The sequence below is a fragment of the Crinia signifera genome, chromosome 2 (genome assembly GCF_055691185.1).
Source record: "Crinia signifera chromosome 2, ASM5569118v1, whole genome shotgun sequence".
In the NCBI taxonomy this organism is placed as follows: domain Eukaryota; kingdom Metazoa; phylum Chordata; class Amphibia; order Anura; family Myobatrachidae; genus Crinia; species Crinia signifera.
Window position 1 is genome coordinate 390,887,724 of NC_139218.1, and position 22,348 is coordinate 390,910,071.

The following is a 22,348-nucleotide window of genomic DNA, read 5'->3' on the forward strand; positions in this document are numbered from 1 at the left end:
GTGCACCAAAATAAGGGCACAGCACATTTTGTCATAGACAACAGTGGTGGACAGTGGTCACAACATCCAGCCAAGGAAGGAGCCAGGTGTTAGGGATATCATCATTATCCAAGTCTGCCATAAAGGGAGGTCTTCACAATAGCACGTACGGAGGTTCCACCACAAAGTGCCAACCATTCTAGGCCTCAGAGAGCCAGGTATTCGTCGGGCAGAAGAAGCGAAGCTTAACCTGTACCAAATCTATGGTGCAGCTATTGCGGTGGGAAATGAAGGAACTCCGTCATGCGTTCTTGGCATCTCAAGAAGATTTCTGTTTTTTTGGGGTGTTTACTGCAAAGTAATGTTAGTAAATATGGCCCTTAATATTTCCTGTGATGCAGGATGAACGTGCTTCCAAGCTGGCATAACTACACCGCGTCTGATGATTGTTAGTTGTCAGCACTGATTCCTGCCGTGCAGTGTTAGTGTGTCATTATGATACACGAGACAGTGGACACTATCTTCTATGTCATCTTGTGATGCAGGTTGTCCTGTGTCCAGCAGGGGGCAGAGCAAGCATGGGAGATGCTTGATGAATAGGTCACTGTGAATGGAATCACTGAGATTGTTCTGCTGCATCTGTCTCTTTACTGTAGAAGTCTGGAAATGGACATAGTGCTCTGTTGCGGACCCTGGCTGTACTCGCTGCATCTCCTGCAATCACAGGACAGACCCCGATTGCAGCATCTTCTGCTCTGGCCTAGTGCTTTGTAAACATGCAAGGTCCTCTATACAGCGCATAATCCTGGTGCTCGGGGTTATTCTGAGTCAGACACAGTTGGTATTTGTGTGACCCTGCAAAATCCTGATTCTACCTAATTCTATTGTAAGCTGCCGTTGTGCTAATTAGGAATCTGTGTGGGTCCGCCTACTTTATTTGCCCACATCTGCGACCGCCATCATTAGTATTGGCACTTGCTGCTGAAGAATACTGCGGAACTCTGGCGACGCACCCAGCCCACAGCAATAAAACAGAACAGCGCTACACGATCACATTACCAGTTTCAGGGTTTACATATCAGGAAAGATCCGTCTCGCGGCTTGTGTCCGCGGACAGATGCACATCCCTCTAAAGGTGGCCATACATCAGAAAGATATTGTACCCAATCATACAATCTCAATTGATTGTAAGATGGATTGTATGCAGATTGTGTGCACATCTTGCATACACAATCATACAGCAGATGGATTGTATGACTGATTGTAAGATGGATTGTGTGTAGATTGTGTGTCCAAAAACCACCAAGTACTGCCGGGGATTTCAAGGGAAATTGTACACAATCATGAGCGCAATTGATCTTAAGATCGATCTTTCTGATGTATGGCCAGCTTAAGTGCCCCATAAGCTGCTGTTTGTATCTCCCAGATTTATGTGTCCAATCTGTCTGGTGGGCACAAAAACCTGGTAATATATGAAAGAAAATGGCAATCAAAAATTTGCTCCCAATTGCAGGAAAACAGACAATGCTCATTCAGACAAATTGGTTAAAACAATTTGATGCAACAAATGAATCCAAGCAATTGTTTTTGTCTGTTTTCCAAGTTTTGGATTGTCATTCCCCCCCCCCCATATATTTCCAGGTCTTTGTTCCGGGAACAACCTGCGACTAGCACTGTTGTGAAAGGTTCTAGGGACAAACTCCCGGGTAAATTTGCCTATATTTCAACCCTGCTATGTAGCAGGGTTGCTCCCGGGTCCTTCTAGGGTTACTGGCTGGTGTGAAAGGTGCTGGGACATGTCCCTGCTTCCCGTGTTGCCTCTGCTGATTGGCTAGCAAGGTAACTTCCTGTTGTGGTGGACGCTCACAGACACGCCCAGAGGCAGCATACAGCGCATACCTCCCAACTGTCAAGATTACAGCGGGATAGTCACGATTTTCGGGTCCTGTCCCACCCGCGGCAGGCATTGTCCCACTGCGGGGAGTGGCAGTTGGGAGACCCCCCAATCTAATAGAATAGAGGCTGTGCGCATGCGCACAGCCTCTATTCTCGTATGAAAATGAGGTCGCAGCTAATTAGCATAAGCCGTGACCTCATTTGCATACGCCCCCCCCTGCGCGAGTGTCCCTGTTTCATAATCACAGAAGTTGGGAGGTATGACGGCGTGCAGGGAGACACTGTGCATGTTCCGTGGCACTACAGACCCCAGAAGTGCATTTTTAACCCCCTGACAGCCAAGAATGTCTACATTGGCAATCACACAGCATAAAGGAAGACACAGTGCAAGCTCTGTGGCACAACAGACCCCAGCAGTGCTATGTCAACCCTGAAAGCCTGCAAAGGCATGTCCTGCCCTCTCTCCCTTAACCCCTCTCCCTAATTACCTCATCTTTGTGGGCCTAAAAAAGGCCATTTTCAATGATATTCTCATAGAACTGCAGGGTCATCCTGGGTTCAGTGTGAAAGGTGCCGACCCGGGTTGTCCCTGCTTCAAACGCATGTGTGAATGGGTCCCAACCCTGGAATGTCCCTGCACGTCCCTGGAATTTATTTTGCGGGTTGGTCTCTGCATTTCTGGTGTGAAAGTTTATTCGTTGTACGAGTTGCATTCCCCATGGCATTCAAAATACTGTAGGCATTTGCCTAGGCCTAGGGCCAGCTCTGGGGACATTGGACCCTATTCTGGTTAAGGCGGCCGTGCGTAGGTACGTTCCGTATCAGCGTACGTTTGCCGTACGCGGCCGTTGAGCGAAAGTCCACCCACAAAACAGCCGCATACGCAGAGGCGTAGCGAGCCCGGAGCCGGCGGAGCACACGCTCCGGGCGCAGGATGCTAGCCTGGCGCCGGAGCTGTGCCAGCACCGCCAGCTCGCTCGCCCGCCTCCGCCGTTGCCCTGCCCGCTCCCCCACGAGAGACGTGCTGCTGCTGCTATCACAACACGTCTCCCGCACGCTGGACCCAGTGGCGTAACTATAGAGGGTGCACGGGGTGCAGCTGCTACGGGGCCCGGCGGGTTGGGGGGGCCCGAGGACCCAGCAAGCCCCCTGCACCCTCTTGAATTTGTACTAACTACCCGGAGTGGACACGGTGGCGGCGGGTTGAACATTACAATGAAGGAGGAGGAGGGCCAGTTGATTCAGGCTCTCCCCACCCCTTTCCTTCTCCCTCTCTATTACTGTTGCCGGGGCTCCACGTCACAACCTAGTGACCAGCCCCGGCGTGTGCAGTGAACCTGCTGCTAGCGCAGTAGCGCTGTCTGTGATGCTGCTAAGGTGCTTTGGCACGCACTGACACGCGCAGGAAGAAAGGCGCTGGAGCACGGGCACGGCAGCAAGGAGGCCCGGCACCTGTGCACCTACTGGGAGATCCGGTAGAAGGGGAGGCCTGGCCCTGCATGCCAGGAGGGAGGGGAGGCCCTGGAGACTCAGCGCTGCTGGAGCCTGGAGGTAACTGAACTTTACTAAACTTTCCCTCTCCCCCCCCCCTCTCTCCCTTTCTCTCACTGCCTCTCTCTCTCCCCCTCCCTCCCTCTCTCTCCCCCTCCCTCCCTCTCTCTCTCCCCCTCCCTCCCCCTCTCTCTCCCTCCCCCTCTCTCTCTTTACCTCTCTCTCTCTTTCCCTCTCTCTCTCTCCCTCTTTCCCTCTCTCTCTCTCTCCCTCTTTCCCTCTCTCCATCTCTCTCTCTCTATTCCTCTCTCTGTCTCCCTCTCTCTCTCTCTCTCTCTCTCTCTCTCTCTCTCTATTCCTCTCTCTGTCTCCCTCTCTCTCTTTCCCTCTCTCCGTCTCCCCTCTCTCTCTCTTTCCGTCTCTCTCTCTCCCTTTTTCTGTCTCTCTCTCTTTCCCTCTCTCCGTCTCCCTCTCTCTTTCCCTCTCTCCATCTCCCTCTCTCTCTCTTTTCCTCTCTATGTCTCCCCCTCTCTCTTTCCCTCTATCCGTCTCCCTCTCTCTCTTTCCCTCTCTCTCTTTCCCTCTCTCCGTCTCCCTCTCTCTCTTTCCCTCTCTCTCTTTCCCTCTCTCTCTCTCTTTCCCTCTCTCCGTCTCCCTCTCTCTGTCTTCCTCTCTCTTTCTTTCCCTCTCTCTCTTTCTTTCCCTCTCTCTTTCTTTCCCTCTCTCTCTCTTTCCCTCTCTCTCTCTCTTTCCCTCTCTCCATCTCCCTCTCTCCATCTCCCTCTCTCTCTCTCTCTCTCTTTCCCTCTCTCCGTCTCCCTCTCTCTGTCTCCCTCTCTCTTTCTTTCCCTCTCTCTCTTTCTTTCCCTCTCTCTCTCTTTCCCTCTCTCTCTTTCCCTCTCTCTCTTTCCCTCTCTCCATCTCCCTCTCTCCATCTCCCTCTCTCTTTCCCTCTCTCTTTCCCTCTCTCCGTCTCCCTCTCTCTCTCTCTTTCCCTCTCTCCGTGTCCCCTTCTCTCTCTCTCTCTCTCTTTCAGTCTCCCCTTCTCTCTCTCTCTCTTTCAGTCTCCCCTTCTCTCTCTCTCTCTTTCAGTCTCCCCTTCTCTCTCTCTCTCTTTCAGTCTCCCCTTCTCTCTCTCTCTCTTTCTGTCTCCCCTTCTCTCACACTCCCCTGTGTCTTTACCCTCCTCCCTCTCTTCTTTCTCTTTCTCAGTCCCATGCACTCTTTTTTCTCTTGCCCCCTCTTTCTCACTCCCCATCCTTCTCCTTCTCTCTTCCCCTAGTCTCTTTTTCCTTATGTCTCTTCTCCCCACCTTTCCCTCTCTCTATCCCCCCTCAACCTGGCACTAACCCTTTTCTCTTCCTGACACCTTCTCTCCCTGGGCAGAATGTAATGCTGCTCGAATTCGGCAGCCGAGCAGGATACCGTCAATTACTTTCAAGGTAAAAACCATGACTTGTGATTGCCTCTATAAAAAGTGTTTGGCCGGCATACCGCACAGTCGCTGAACTTGGGAGACATTACATTCTGCCCCTTGTCTCCCCCCTTACGACCTCTCACTCTCTTGCTCCCCTCTCTCCTTGCCATTCTCTCACACCTCCCTTGCTCTTATTTTGCTCCTCACTACAATGCCCCCAACCCTAAAGGGGTGTACACACGGGGTGATTCTTCCAAGCGATTTTGACTACATTGTCTAAATCGCTTGGAAGGTTTTCCTGAATCGCCCCATGTGTACACAGCGGGTGATAGTGATGCGCGGCCCAGCAGCATCGCTATTGCCCTGCCAAATAGACAGTGCAGGCAAGGATATTTTTGCTATACTGTGTATTTGGCGGCAGCGGCTGGCAGGATGTAGTAGCCGTCTCTCTGATGGCTTAACTACATCTTGGTGCACACGGGGCTCAGCCGAAATCGCCGAAACGGAGTCCTGTGTGCTCACGGCACTATAATGACATTTATAGTAGGGGGGCCCTGATCAATATTTTGCTATGGGGCCCACAGAGTGCTAGTTACGCCTCTGGCTGGACCGCTAGCCAATGGGCGCTTGCGGTCCAGAAGCCAATCAACTGGTGGCTGCTGGACCGCGAGCGCCTATTGGCTAGCGGTCCAGCGGGAGATATAAATTTTACAAAGCAGCAGTGTCTCTCTCCCGGACACAGCGGGGAGCCAGGAGGAGGGGAGGGAGGGGTTCACGCGACGCAGCACAGCACAGCAGGGGGGGAGGCAGGGGTAGACGCAGCACAGCAGGGGGAGGGGTGAGGTAAGGTGCACCCTCCCACCCTGCTGCATCCACCCTGCATCACCCGCGCACCCACCCACCCACCCTGCTGCACAAACCCACCCTGCTGCACAAACCCACCCACCCTGCTGCACCCACCAACCATCCCACCCTGCTGCACCCACTCACCCTGTGGCACCAACCAACCCTCCCAGCCTGCTGCACCCACCCACCGACCCTACCACCCTGCTGCACCCATCCTCCCACCTTGCTGCACAGCGGCCGGGAGCGGGCCGCTGCACAGTTCTCCACCCCTGGGCAATGAGCAAATTCAGTCCCCCTTGGCATTGAGCATGAAGTCCCTTGAAATTGAGCATGAAGCCCCTGGCATTGAGCATTTAGGTAAGTTGCACTTATTTGTCAAATGTGTAAAGGGCATTATGGTGTGTTATATAGTATGTCATGGGCATTGTGGTGTGTTATATAGTATGTCATGGGCATTACGGAGTGTTATATTGTATGTCATGGGCATTGCGGAGTGTTATCTAGTATGTCATGGGCATTGCAGAGTGTTATCTAGTATGTCATGGGCATTGCGGTGTGTTATATAGTATGTCATGGGCATTGCGGTGTGTTATATAGTATGTCATGGGCATTGCGGAGTGTTATTTAGTATGTAATGGGCATTGCGGTGTGTTATATAGTATGTCATGGGCATTGCGGTGTGTTATATAGTATGTCATGGGCATTGCGGAGTGTTATATAGTATGTAATGGGCATTACGGTGTGTTATATAGTATGTAATGGGCATTACGGTGTGTTATATAGTATGTCATGGGCATTACGGTGTTATATAGTATGTCATGGGCATTGCGGAGTGTTATATAGTATGTAATGGGCATTATGGTGTGTTATATAGTATGTCATGGGCATTGTGGTGTGTTATATAGTATGTCATGGGCATTACGGAGTGTTATATTGTATGTCATGGGCATTGCGGAGTGTTATCTAGTATGTCATGGGCATTGCAGAGTGTTATCTAGTATGTCATGGGCATTGCGGTGTGTTATATAGTATGTCATGGGCATTGCGGTGTGTTATATAGTATGTCATGGGCATTGCGGAGTGTTATATAGTATGTAATGGGCATTGCGGTGTGTTATATAGTATGTCATGGGCATTGCGGTGTGTTATATAGTATGTCATGGGCATTGCGGAGTGTTATATAGTATGTAATGGGCATTACGGTGTGTTATATAGTATGTAATGGGCATTACGGTGTGTTATATAGTATGTCATGGGCATTACGGTGTTATATAGTATGTCATGGGCATTGCGGAGTGTTATATAGTATGTAATGGGCATTACGGTGTGTTATATAGTATGTCATGGGCATTACGGTGTTATATAGTATGTCATGGGCATTGCGGTGTGTTATATAGTATGTACTGGGCATCACGGTGTGTTATATAGTATGTCATGGGCATTGCGGAGTGTTATCTAGTATGTCATGGGCATTGCGGAGTGTTATATAGTATGTCATGGGCATTACAGTGTGTTATATAGTATGACATGGGCATTACGGTGTGTTATATAGTATGTAATGGGCATTATGTGTGTTATCTAGTATGTCATGGGCATTGCGGAGTGTTATATAGTATGTAATGGGCATTGCGGTGTGTTATATAGTATGTCATGGGCATTGCGGTGTGTTATATAGTATGTCATGGGCATTGCGGAGTGTTATATAGTATGTAATGGGCATTACGGTGTGTTATATAGTATGTAATGGGCATTAAGGTGTGTTATGTAGTATGTAATGGGCATTACGGTGTGTTATATAGTATGTAATGGGCATTGCGGTGTGTTATATAGTATGTAATGGGCATTACTGTGTGTTATATAGTATGTCATGGGCATTACGGTGTTATATAGTATGTCATGGGCATTGCGGAGTGTTATATAGTATGTCATGGGCATTACGGTGTTATATAGTATGTCATGGGCATTGCGGAGTGTTATATAGTATGTAATGGGCATTACGGTGTGTTATATAGTATGTCATGGGCATTACGGTGTTATATAGTATGTAATGGGCATTGCGGTGTGTTATATAGTATGTCATGGGCATTGCGGAGTGTTATCTAGTATGTCATGGGCATTGCGGAGTGTTATCTAGTATGTAATGGGCATTACGGTGTGTTATATAGTATGTAATGGGCATTACGGTGTGTTATATAGTATGTAATGGGCATTACGGTGTGTTATATAGTATGTCATGGGCATTACGGTGTTATATAGTATGTCATGGGCATTGCGGAGTGTTATATAGTATGTCATGGGCATTGCGGAGTGTTATATAGTATGTAATGGGCATTGCGGTGTGTTATATAGTATGTCATGGGCATTGCGGTGTGTTATATAGTATGTCATGGGCATTGCAGAGTGTTATCTAGTATGTAATGGGCATTACGGTGTGTTATATAGTATGTCATGGGCATTATGGTGTGTTATATAGTATGTTATGGGGATTACGGTGTGTTATATAGTATGTTATGGGCATTGCGGTGTGTTATATAGTATGTCACGGGCATTACGGTGTGTTATATAATATGTAATGGGCACTATGGTGTGTTATATAGTATGTAATGGGCACTATGGTGTGTTATATAGTATGCGATGGGCATTGCGGAGTGTTATCTAGTATGTCATGGGCATTGCGGAGTGTTATCTAGTATGTAATGGGCATTACGGTGTGTTATATAGTATGTCATGGGCATTATGGTGTGTTATATAGTATGTTATGGGCATTGCGGTGTGTTATATAGTATGTCACGGGCATTGCGGTGTGTTATATAGTATGTCACGGGCATTACGGTGTGTTATATAGTATGTAATGGGGATTACGGTGTGTTATATAGTATGTCATGGGCATTATGGTGTGTTATATAGTATGTTATGGGGATTACGGTGTGTTATATAGTATGTCACGGGCATTGCGGTGTGTTATATAGTATGTCATGGGCATCATGTGTGGGCTTATGTGTAATTGGAATTACAAAGTTCACTAAAATGTGCAATGGGCATTACGGTGTGTGGTATAATGTTTGTCCGTGCCAGCTTTTCACTGCGCAGGAGCCTCACCTATGACATATTGGGGGGGGGGGGGGGGCGCAAAACATGCCCTTGCTCCAGGCGCCGTGGCACCTAACTACACCACTGCGCATACGTATGGGCACAAACACTGACAAAGGGGAGTGGCGTACAATTGAGCGTACGCCAACGTACACGGACGGATCACCCCTTAGACTCCGACAACTGGCGTACAACAGAGCGTACGCCACCATTTACGGACGTCTCTCGTCCGTCTTACCACCGACTTCTTGCGGCTATCTGAGCGTACGCCACCGTGCACCGATGGATCTCTATTGTTTTCAGAGTGAAAAGGTTGATGCATGTCGACTTGTGTAGATTGAGTGTGCTGCTGTTTAAAGTATATGAAAACACGTAGTGAATGTGTACCTACCTTAGCATATATAAGCAGGTCTTAAAAAGATTCTTACCTTAAATTAAACAAACCTTTACATGTAGAGAAGTATAGAAAGATAAGCTTCCAATGTGTTTGAGTGCTGTGTGTGGCTTGCAGGTAATGAAATAATGGTTTGGACTTAATAGACTGCAGCATTGCTTATTACATTCAGGTGTATGTGTTTGGTAGTAATCAGCGTAAATTAGCAGACACAGGCGTCCGCTCTCATGCGGTATCTGTAGGGGTGGTCTGAGGTGGCGGTTGGCGTCCGCCTGTTTTGTGTCTGAAATGAACGGTGCTTTCTCCGAATGAGCGGTAGTAGCAGCGTACATTTTTTGTGCACACCCCCGTGTACGCCCATGTTTACGCCCAGTTTCCCTCATTATTTTGGCCGCTCCCCTCAACACGCCCCTATGCCGCCCACAGTGACCGTACTCTTGCGGACAGGTTTTTTCGCACGGAAAGACCCGTCCGTGAGCGTTGTGGAGTCGTCGCGCCTGCGCATTGCGGAAGGTACGCATGCGCAGATCAAAAGAAAAACCAGGAACGTACACTTACGGCCCAGCCGCCCGAACCAGAATAACCTCCGTAGTCCCTATATATCAGTAACGGTACAAATATATATTTTTTCCACCTACAGAGGCTTATTGGTACTTGTGTAGTTTCATGGCGCCGTGCGTCTGAGTCCCCTAGCAGGGCTCGCCCACGCTGCGGGCTCGGTGGCTCGCTACGCTTGCCACACTATTTAAAATCAACTCCATGCCAACATGGATAGTGGGGGTATGAACTATCCATGTTGGCATGGAGTTAAGTTACTTTTTTTAACATAGTTTGTGGCGAGCGTAGAACCCGGAAGTAGCACGGCGCCATGCTGGCGCCGTGAAACTACACAAGTACCGGCTTTTTTATCAATAAATATGGTACTTGTGTATTATCTGGGCGCCCGATTTTTTTCATCTCATGCCACTACTTAAGGCATGCGATGCGATGCGATTTTTCATTGTAAAGACCTGATTTTTAATTGTATAGTCACCCATGGGTGATTTCATCCCCCCCACTATCCACTACGCATGGAGTTGATTGTATATAGTGTGGCGAGCGCAGTGAGCCCCGCGAGGGGATATGGATTACTTTACATGTATTCTGCGCGCGCTCGCCACACTATATAAAATCAACTCCATGCGTAGTTGGATAGTGGGGGTATGAAATCACCCATGGGTGACTATACAATGAAAAATCGCATCGCATGAATTGTATGCCACTATATTGCATGCGATGCGATGTAATACAATGAAAAAATCGGGCGCCCAGATATTACACAAGTACCATAAATATTTGTGGCTTATTCTCCAAAAATTCCCGTTTCCTGGGGGTAACTTTAATAATTTAGTACCGCCCAAATGTATGACATAGGGACTGCAGCAAATACTGCGCCCAATCACATTGCAGATGCAATCCTTGATAAATGGATACTCATATAATAGAACATTTTCTTTCCTGCGGTAACTCTTGTTATAATATTATACTTGCAGATTTAGATGTGAATGACAAAGTCCTTGAACCTGCAATCTCTCGCCGTGACAAGGCCCAGAGTCTGGTTCCATAGTAATAGTCCATTAAGAGTCCGGTGTGGCAGTGAGCGAGGAGAGGGGTGATGTGGATGAGATGCACTACATGGTGTGCGCAGTTATTAATGTCCCCGCTGGCGGCTGCCTCAGGCTGTGAGAGGATACGGATATGAGAGGATACGGCTGTGAGAGGATATGGATGTGAGAGGATACGGCTGTGAGAGGATACGGATGTGAGAGGATACGGCTGTGAGAGGATACGGCTGTGAGAGGATACGGATATGAGAGGATACGGCTGTGAGAGGATACGGCTGTGAGAGGATACGGCTGTGAGAGGATACGGATGTGAGAGGATACGGCTGTAAGATTATACGGCTGTGAGAGGATACGGCTGTGAGAGGATACGGCTGTAAGATTATACGGCTGTGAGAGGATACGGATGTGAGAGGATATGGATGTGAGAGGATACGGCTGTGAGAGGATACGGCTGTGAGAGGATACGGCTGTGAGAGGATACGGATGTGAGAGGATACGGCTGTGAGAGGATACGGCTGTGAGAGGATACGGCTGTAAGATTATACGGCTGTGAGAGGATACGGCTGTGAGAGGATACGGCTGTAAGATTATACGGCTGTGACATGATACGGATGTGAGAGGATACGGATGTGAGAGGATACGGATGTGAGAGGATACGGCTGTGAGAGGATACGGCTGTGAGAGGATACGGCTGTGAGAGTATACGGCTGTAAGTTTATACAGCTGTAAGAGGATACGGATGTGAGAGGATACGGCTGTGAGAGGATACGGCTGTGAGAGGATACGGCTGTGAGAGGATACGGATGTGAGAGGATACGGCTGTGAGAGGATATGGATGTGAGAGGATACGGCTGTGAGAGGATACGGCTGTGAGAGGATACGGCTGTAAGATTATACGGCTGTGAGAGGATACGGCTGTAAGATTATACGGCTGTGACAGGATACGGATGTGAGAGAATACGGATGTGAGAGGATAAGGCTGTGAGAGGATACGGCTGTGAGAGGATACGGCTGTGAGAGGATACGGCTGTAAGATTATACGGCTGTAAGAGGATACGGATGTGAGGATACGGATGTGAGAGGATACGGCTGTGAGAGGATACGGCTGTGAGAGGATACGGCTGTGAGAGGATACGGATGTGAGAGGATACGGCTGTGAGAGGATACGGCTGTGAGAGGATACGGCTGTGAGAGGATACGGCTGTGAGAGGATACGGCTGTGAGAGGATACGGCTGTGAGAGGATACGGCTGTGAGAGGATACGGCTGTGAGAGGATACGGCTGTGAGAGGATACGGCTGTAAGATTATACGGCTGTGACAGGATACGGATGTGAGAGGATACGGATGTGAGAGGATACGGATGTGAGAGGATAAGGCTGTGAGAGGATACGGCTGTGAGAGGATACGGCTGTGAGAGGATACGGCTGTAAGATTATACGGCTGTAAGAGGATACGGCTGTGAGAGGATGCGGCTGTGAGAGGATACGGCTGTGAGAGGATACGGCTGTGAGAGGATACGGCTGTGAGAGGATACGGCTCTCCATCCTGAAAGAAGGAACAAGAGGCTCTGCTCGGGCAGATGGAGATCGAGATGAAGTAAATGATCAGCTCTGCACAGGAATATATATAAAGGGGCACATGTCCATTCATTGGGGGACATCGATGAGGCACAGGTGTGCTGGAGGTTCTCTGGGGTCGATCCTATTAACCCCGAAGGGTGTGAATTGCTGTTTGGGTGCCGTTTTGACGCTGAAAACAGCACCCGAACTAACCCTAACTCCCACCCTTCACAGGGCTGCATTAGTTGAAATTTGCTTGCCAGGTGTCGTGATGATTTGCACTTGGCGAATCATCCGCACCCTTCGGGGATAATAGGACGGACCCCCTGTGTTTTGTATGGTATGTAATCGGAGCAGTACTGCTGGAAGGTGCTGCAGCTTCCTCAGTGCTTGTAGAACCCCATTTAAAGGCCGACACAATTCCAACTTGTCTGAGGCACAAGTCGCACCCGATATTCCTTAAACTCCACCAGCATCACCCCAGGAAGACTCACATCCGATTTGGCCATTTTTTACATGCAATAAATCGCATACGTTATATATTGCATGTAATAGGGCTGTCGGGGGAGTTCAAGGGGAGACCACACAATTGGCGTTAGATTAGCAGCACTTTGTGGCGCACTGGTGCTCAGACATCTGTGGCGCTGACATGATGGTTGTGAAACTGTCACTTGTGTTCCCGTACAACAACAAAAGCTGCGTACAATAAGCAATGACATTATTACTTATGTCCTCCCCGCACACGTCACCTGGGCGAGGTGCTGCTGCTGCCTGCCGGTGTTCTAAGTTCCCCGGCAACCGTGGTGGTCAAAGGGCAAACCCATAACGGGCCCCGACCTAGTGAGGGGCCACAAGGTTCTGAGGGGCTGTTAGTTTGGCTGCAGCAGCGCTGTGCCTAGCAATGGATTATAAAGGCGCGGCCACTTACCCGCCTGGGGTCCTGGAAGTGAACTTACTCGGACCTGTAGTAGTACGGAACTCAGTGGCAAACGCAGGATTGTTAGTGGGGATTTCCAAATGTAATCCAAAATCTCCTTCTGCAGGACATTGGAGTAAGTACGGGAGTCTGGGGGAGCGGTAACAGTCCTGAATATTGGTCTTTTTTTACACTGGATACTGTATGGAATACGGTATTAATATTTAACAGTACAGATGGTCTATAGTATAGGCTCTTTCAAACATTTAAATAAGTGGTTAGGAAAATGTTAAATATATAATAAATAAATAAATATACAAACATAACAGAAACAGTACTGCACTTTCTAAGCTCAAAATCTCCCACTTCATGGTACGGCTCCTGTCTCTTCCTCATGACAGCTGCTCTCTGGTCCATTGCGATGTTGGAGGGCTCAGAGCCACACATACAGTAAATGTGGTAGAAGAAGCTGGTACACTGGGCATGTGCAGCAGCTCCGCTCTGTCCCTTACACTGCATGGTGTGGTGGCAGCTCTACTGATCATATTATATATATTATATACCAGTGCTATTGTTGTCATAATTTAAGGCACTTGCCAAGAGGAGGGGGGTTTCTGGGCAACATTACATTACTACATTACCCGCACTACTGAGATAACGCAACCCACCGAACTGCATGTGCCGGTTCATCTGCTTTCCCCTGTTCTGTCCCTGTAGTGTATCTACCCTGGAGGAGCAGGACTGCAGGAGGAACAGACCACATGGACCGGAGTCTGGGTAGCAGTGTCGGGTGGTGCTAGGGATGTGCGTTGGTAAAAGTAACAGTATGGAAGTGCTGTCATTATTTAGAACCACACACACACACAGGTAATTAAATATTCACTATGAAATGTAATATCCTAGTGCAGCCGCTGTGCTCAGCAGTAGTGCCGCGCATATTACATTGCATACAGAATATTCATTATTCTTTTGTAATAATAATGAAAAAAATTAAATATGCAATGTAATAATAATCCGCTGCTCCAGGGGGCCCCAAAGATATCAGAGAACCGGGCCCCAAGATTTCTGTTACCGACCCTGGGGCTTGTAGAAATGTTGGAAGGTTCCAGATCGGTCTGGGAAAGATACATACAATAAGAAGCACTTGCACAGCCAAACAAATCCGGGAATCAGTTCCGTGTGTCGTGCCGCCGCCGCTGCTGTGCACATATCTGCCATTTACGGCAGTGCTGACAGCGTGAAGGAAAGCGTGCAAGGAGCCACTTCGGCATCTTCGTCCATTGCACAGAATTATATTCCTCCTATTGAGGGTACAATTAGTGTATTACAAATGGACCACTAATTGGCTCTCCCATTCATTTCTCAGTGCCAACCACTATAAAACATTAGCACGTACAAGCGTTTCGGACACTGACAATATTTATTATTATGTATATTGTGCTGAGTGAGAAGCAAATTCCCAAAAATATATAGTTACTAATGTTATCTAGAAATATCTCCCGTATCTACGCATGGACACACCCATATATGGAGCTAGACACGCCCTTTGGGTGGAGCATGACACACCCCCTTAAAGGCGCCGGGCAAAATTCTACTACCAATTATAATCTCCTTGACACTGGTTTCTGGTCTGATACACTGAGTGCCTTTCATACAAGATCACCGATAGCAACAGATGAGAGGGAATCATTACCCAGATGTCAGCATTACTTACAGAAATGCTCTTTATAGCTTTATTGACCAGAGCATAATGCAATGTGAACAAAGGCCCAGGGTGCACTGCTCAGCACGGAGCGGGATAACGACAGAAAGTGCACCATCATCAGAAATGGCTGTCGGTACGGTCCTGCGCGCTGTCGGTAACTGCTGGTCTTATAATAAGTCATTAATAATTCAACTCTCGTCCGGTCTTGCCAGAGCTAGCGGCGTTGCTGTAACAAATCAGGGGTAGATGTATCATGCCTTGGGGAGTGGTAAAGTAGGGGTAAACTTACTAATTCTTATAAAAAGAGCTGATGTTAAAAAATAAAAAGAGCTGATGTTGCCCGTAGCAACCAATCAGATTCTGTCTGTCATTTTCTAGGCTTGTTCTGTTATAGTTAAACAGACTGATTAGGCAGCGAGACATCATTACATACAGCAAGAGGCATCGCTGGCAGCTAATACAGAGACATTTCAAACCCTCTGTTGCCACCTGCTGGTAGAAACAGCTTACTGCAGGATTATCATCTGTCTTGGGGATGAAATCCAGGGATTTTGTACTTTCTATAATGGTTTAGCACAGAGGTTCCCAAACGAGAGCCTCAGGGCACTGTAACGGTCCAGGCTCTGAGTATATCCATGGCTCAGCACAGACGTTAAATAACTTTAAGTGCCAACATCTTTGTGCAAAACATCCGCTAAAAATCCCAGCGTTGCTCACGTTTGTTATATAAATTCAAATTAATAATGTTGGGTAAAAAAAAAGATTCTATTTCCTATATAAGGTAACATTATGATGAATACAAATGTTTGCTCGGCAATTTTTCACCTCTATTTTGACAAATTTACTTGACACTCAAAGGGTTACGCTACCTGTAGCCAAGCAAGGATATCCTTAAACCTGGACTGTTACGCTGCCTTCAGGACTGCATTTGGGAACCTCTGGTTTAGTCATAAATACTGGGTGCTACTATGGCAAGCGGACTACCCCCATAGCCTTCTATAGCTTGCCGTCTGGCAACATGCGATTGATCAACTGACGTGGCGCCATTATAAAATGGAGAAAACACCATATTCACAATTGAAACCATGAAAATGGGTCATTTATCAGGGATTTTTTCTCTCGCCAAAGTCAGTCACTTTGCACTAGGACAAGCTCGTACTCTCTTTTACTATGCTAAAGTATATTAATAAACCACTCTAAGACATCCTGACATAATTATAACTAGATCGGAGCATCTTCACAGTTTTCATCATTTTCACCAAAAAAGTGAAACTTCAGGCCTCTTGCCAGAACAGAAGATGTTGACTCCGATCAAAATGCTTTTGCACGTTTCTTATTCAGGTCAAGTCACAACTTTTCCACACTAGCCAATTTTGAATTTCTCGATTTCAGCTTTTTCACTCCGCCCTAATATATATATATATATATATATATATTATATATATATATATATATATGATAATTAATATATATAGATGATAAATAATAGTCTAAAGGTCCATACACACTGGGCGACTATGCCCAGCGTGTATGGACAGCGATGATGCTAATCATCGCTGCGGGGGAAAGCAGCTCAGTGCATACACACTGAGCGACTTTCCCCCTGCCCAGCGCCGACGAAGGGGAGAGGATGGCATTGCATAGCGCAGCGCTATGCAAAGCCGTCCTGAAAGCCGCTCATCTGCTGGTATAACCAGCAGATGAGCGGCTTTCCCGGCGATGATGCGGGAGTGCGCAGCACCGCTTATCGCTGAGGCATACACACTGGGCGGCTTTGAGCTGAAAGCCACTCAAACTGGGTGTTTTTTTTTACATTTCCAAGTGCCTGGATTATCAGAGTGTGTCCAGGTCCTGACCAACACCAGAGCCCTGAGTTCTGCTTCCACATGTGTCCAGTAATGATCACAGCACCGGCGTGGGCAGATTCCGTTGTATGGCCACCTGTGAGGGGATGTTTTTCCGTACACATCCACTCGTATGGTACCAAGGGGATTCGGTGGCGGGGTGGGCAAATGTACGCTGCCTAGCAAGCCAACCCGAATCAGGCCCTTAGTGTAATTTTAAAAACTTTTTTCAGCTGAACCCACAAATCCGCTTGGGCCGGGCCTATCCTTCTGCCAGTCTATGCTACAGATAAATAGACGCATCTTTGTAAGTACATACCGTACGTATTATTATGTGTAGTGTCAGCCCGGCCGCAGCCGCGGTTTTATCATCTCCTGGTTTGTGGTATAGATTTGCTCAGAGCTCTCAGAAATGTAAAGTGTTTTCCCAGCAGGAGACGTCTCGCCCCCGGCTGCTGGTACAAGTGACAGGTTAGGACGAGCGCCTCTGATGGGTATTTAGCTGCCTGGGTATAATGTGCCTGAGAGTGACATCTGTCAGGAGACGATGACTCCAGGGGGCGCCTGTATTACCTGCTCCGGTGTGTATGGGGTAAGTACGGAGCCTGCAGCCTCCCTGATACCAGAGAATGGGCCACCAATTACTGAAGCTCCTTGTTCTGATGGGAACGACATTACAGAAGCCACAGGGAGGGGACACGGGGGGGGGGGGGGGGGGGGGGGGGGGAATAGTGCTTCTGCGGATGTCTCCTTCCCAGCTATAGAAAGCCAATTCTCCAGCACTTGGAGTGACATTCGCAACATCTCTGTGCAGACCACCCACCCGCTTGCAGATCATTGAAGCAGCAAATGGCAGAACCCCCAAGGGGTCTTTCAGATCGTCTCATAATGTGATGGATTCTAGAAGATATTCCCGCTGTGGATCAAATATTCCTGGCGCAGATCAGGCCCCGCTGTGCGTTTGAAAGAAAAATTAATAAAAAAAAAACTAACAGCTCTCATTGGTCAGTAAAGTCTCCCCCGGATTAGCTGGAGGCCGTGCATGTCAGAAGGAGTCGCTGAATTATTCCAGACCTCTTCCAGTCACCCCCATAAGAGCTGCCTCATGCCAAGGTCACATACCAAACCACCACGTTGTGGTGGTCTGCCCAGCGCCCAAAGAGGCATGCATGAGTGAAAGTATCACGTCAAAGTGCAGCCTCGCACCCCTTCCACTACCACGCCTTCCAATACCACGCCTATCACTCTTTCCCCTTTTACTACAACGCATTTCACTCTTGCCACCTCCCACTACCATGCCTATCACTCTTTCCCCTTCCACGCCTATCACTCTTTCCCCTTTTACCAAACGCACTTCACTCTTACCCTTTCCACTACCACGCCTTTCACTTTTAGCCCTTCCACTACCACATCTTTCACTACCATGCCTATCACTCTTGCCCCTTTTACATCAACACATTTCACTCTTACAACTTTTACTACCTCACCTTTCTATCTTACCTTTTTTACTACCACGCCTTTCACTCTTACCCCTTTCCCTACCAAGCCTATCACTCTTACCCATTACGCTTCCACGCATTTCACTCTTACTTCTTTCACTACCACATATTTCAATCTTACCTCTTTTCCTTCCATACCTCTTAACCCTTTCCCTACCACGCCTATCACTCTTACCCCTTTCCCTACCACGCCTATCACTCTTACCCCTTTCCCTACCTCGCCTATCACTCTTACCCCTTTCCCTACCACGCTATCACTCTTACCCTTTCCCTACCACGCCTATCACTCTTACCCCTTTCCCTACCAAGCCTATCACTCTTACCCCTTTCCCTACCAAGCCTATCACTCTTACCCCTTTCCCTACCAAGCCTATCACTCTTACCCCTTTCCCTACCACACCTTTGACTCTTACCCCTTTCACTACCACGCATATCACTCATACCATTTTACAACCACCCTGTTCTCTTACCCCTTTCACTATTACGCCTTTGACTCTTACCCCTTTCCCTACCACGCCTATGACTCTTACCCCTTTCCCTACCATGCCTATGACTGTTACCCCTTTCCCTACCATGCCTTTGACTCTTACCCCTTTCCCTACCCTGCCTATGACTGTTACCCCTTTCCCTACCACGCCTTTGACTGTTACCCGTTTCACTACCATGCATATCACTCATACCATTTTACTACCACCCTGTTCTCTTACCCCTTTCACTATTACGCCTTTCACTACCACACTTCTTAATAGTGTAATACTTGACTTTCCCCTCAAAATTCCGCAAAGTTTAGCCTCTTATACAATTTGACAAGTCCCCCCATATACTAGCTTGATTTGGGCAGATTTCCCGACAGAAAGGGCCAAGAAATCGTCCCAAATCGAGTCAGTGTGATGTCCCCCTCTAAGTCCGATGCGTGGTCCCGAGCGCATCGGACCTGAGGTCGGAGGTCGGACCAGCAGTGGTCGCATGCCATCCTTTTGGTACTTATGTATTAGCATGGCGCCCAATTAGCATACGTACGCTAGCGTAGGGAAATCGCATCGCATGGGGCCGTTTTTAGTGGCGTGCGATGCGATTTTCCTATGTAATTTCTTCACTGCTGTATTGGCCCTGGCGGTTCGCATTGCATCTCCTGCAAAATCGCATGCGATTTTATTGGGTGCGATGCCATTACATTAGCTATACACTTGTATGACATACAATGAGGTTTTAGGCACCCCCCCCCACTATCCACCCGAAGCGTGGAGAGACGCGGATTACTTTACATGTATTCCGCTCCCCTCGCGGGGCTGGCTGCGCTCGCCGCGCTTCGGGCTCGGTAGCTTGCCACACTATATAAAATCAACTCCACGCCGACATGGATAGTGGGGGGATGAAAAGGTTGGGAGGACGCGTTCTGATAGTGCTTCTGCATACCACCCACCCACTTGCAGATCATTGAAGCAGCAAATGGCAGAACCCCCAAGGGGTCTCTCAGATCGTCTCATAATGTGATGGCTTCTAGAAGATATTCCTTGCTGTGGATCAAATATTCCTGGCGTAGATCAGGCCCCGCTGTGCGTTTTGAAAGAAAAATAAATTAAAAAAACTAACAGCTCTCATTGGTCAGTAAAGTCTCCCCCGGATTAGCTGGAGGCCGTGCATGTCAGAAGGAGTCGCTGAATTATTCCAGACCTCTTCCAGTCACCCCATAAGAGCTGCCTCATGCCAAGGTCACATACCAAACCACCACGTTGGTGGTGGTCTGCCCAGCGCCCAAAGAGGCATGCATGAGTGAAAGTATCACGTCAAAGTGCAGCCTCGCACCCCTTCCACTACCACGCCTTCCAATACCACGCCTATCACTCTTTCCCTTTTACGACAACGCATTTCACTCTTACCACCTCCACTACCATGCCTATCACTCTTTCCCCTTCCACGCCTATCACTCTTTCCCCTTTTACTACAACGCATTTCACTCTTGCCACCTCCACTACCATGCCTATCACTCTTTCCCCTTCCACGCCTATCACTCTTTCCCCTTTTACCAAAACGCACTTCACTCTTACCCTTTCCACTACCACGCCTTTCACTTTTAGCCCTTCCACTACCACATCTTTCACTACCATGCCTATCACTCTTGCCCCTTTTACATCAACACATTTCACTCTTACAACTTTTACTACCTCACCTTTCTATCTTACCTTTTTACTACCACGCCTTTCACTCTTACCCCTTTCCCTACCAAGCCTATCACTCTTACCCATTACGCTTCCACGCATTTCACTCTTACTTCTTTCACTACCACATATTTCAATCTTACCTCTTTTCCTTCCATACCTCTTAACCCTTTCCCTACCACGCCTATCACTCTTACCCCTTTCCCTACCACGCCTATCACTCTTACCCCTTTCCCTACCAAGCCTATCACTCTTACCCCTTTCCCTACCAAGCCTATCACTCTTACCCCTTTCCCTACCAAGCCTATCACTCTTACCCCTTTCCCTACCACACCTTTGACTCTTACCCCTTTCACTACCACGCATATCACTCATACCATTTTACTACCACCCTGTTCTCTTACCCCTTTCAATATTACGCCTTTGACTCTTACCCCTTTCCCTACCACGCCTATGACTCTTACCCCTTTCCCTACCATGCCTATGACTGTTACCCCTTTCCCTACCATGCCTTTGACTCTTACCCCTTTCCCTACCATGCCTATGACTGTTACCCCTTTCCCTACCACGCCTTTGACTGTTACCCGTTTCACTACCATGCATATCACTCATACCATTTTACTACCACCCTGTTCTCTTACCCCTTTCACTATTACGCCTTTCACTACCACACTTCTTAATAGTGTAATACTTGACTTTCCCCTCAAAAATTCCGCAAAGTTTAGCCTCTTATACAATTTGACAAGTCCCCCATATACTAGCTTGATTTGGGCAGATTTCCCGACAGAAAGGGCCAAGAAATCGTCCCAAATCGAGTCAGTGTGATGTCCCCCTCAAGTCCGATGCGTGGTCCCGAGCGCATCGGACCTGAGTCGGAGGTCGGACCAGCAGGTGGTCGCATGCCATCCTTTTGGTACTTATGTATTAGCATGGCGCCCAATTAGCATACGTACGCTAGCGTAGGGAAATCGCATCGCATGGGCCGTTTTAGTGGCGTGCGATGCGATTTTCCTATGTAATTTCTTCACTGCTGTATTGGCCCTGGCGGTTCGCATTGCATCTCCTGCAAAATCGCATGCGATTTTATTGGGTGCGATGCCATTACATTAGCTATACACTTGTATGACATACAATGAGGTTTTAGGCACCCCCCCCCCACTATCCACCCGAAGCGTGGAGAGACGCGGATTACTTTACATGTATTCCGCTCCCCTCGCGGGGCTGGCTGCGCTCGCCGCGCTTCGGGCTCGGTAGCTTGCCACACTATATAAAATCAACTCCACGCCGACATGGATAGTGGGGGGATGAAAAGGTTGGGAGGACGCGTTCTGATAGTGCTTCTGCATACCACCCACCCACTTGCAGATCATTGAAGCAGCAAATGGCAGAACCCCCAAGGGGTCTCTCAGATCGTCTCATAATGTGATGGCTTCTAGAAGATATTCCTGCTGTGGATCAAATATTCCTGGCGTAGATCAGGCCCCGCTGTGCGTTTGAAAGAAAATAAATTAAAAAAACTAACAGCTCTCATTGGTCAGTAAAGTCTCCCCCGGATTAGCTGGAGGCCGTGCATGTCAGAAGGAGTCGCTGAATTATTCCAGACCTCTTCCAGTCACCCCCATAGAGAGCTGCCTCATGCCAAGGTCACATACCAAACCACCACGTTGTGGTGGTCTGCCCAGCGCCCAAAGAGGCATGCATGAGTGAAAGTATCACGTCAAAGTGCAGCTCGCACCCCTTCCACTACCACGCCTTCCAATACCACGCCTTCCAATACCACGCCTATCACTCTTTCCCCTTTTACGACAACGCATTTCACTCTTACCACCTCCACTACCATGCCTATCACTCTTTCCCCTTCCACGCCTATCACTCTTTCCCCTTTTACCAAAACGCACTTCACTCTTACCCTTTCCACTACCACGCCTTTCACTTTTAGCCCTTCCAC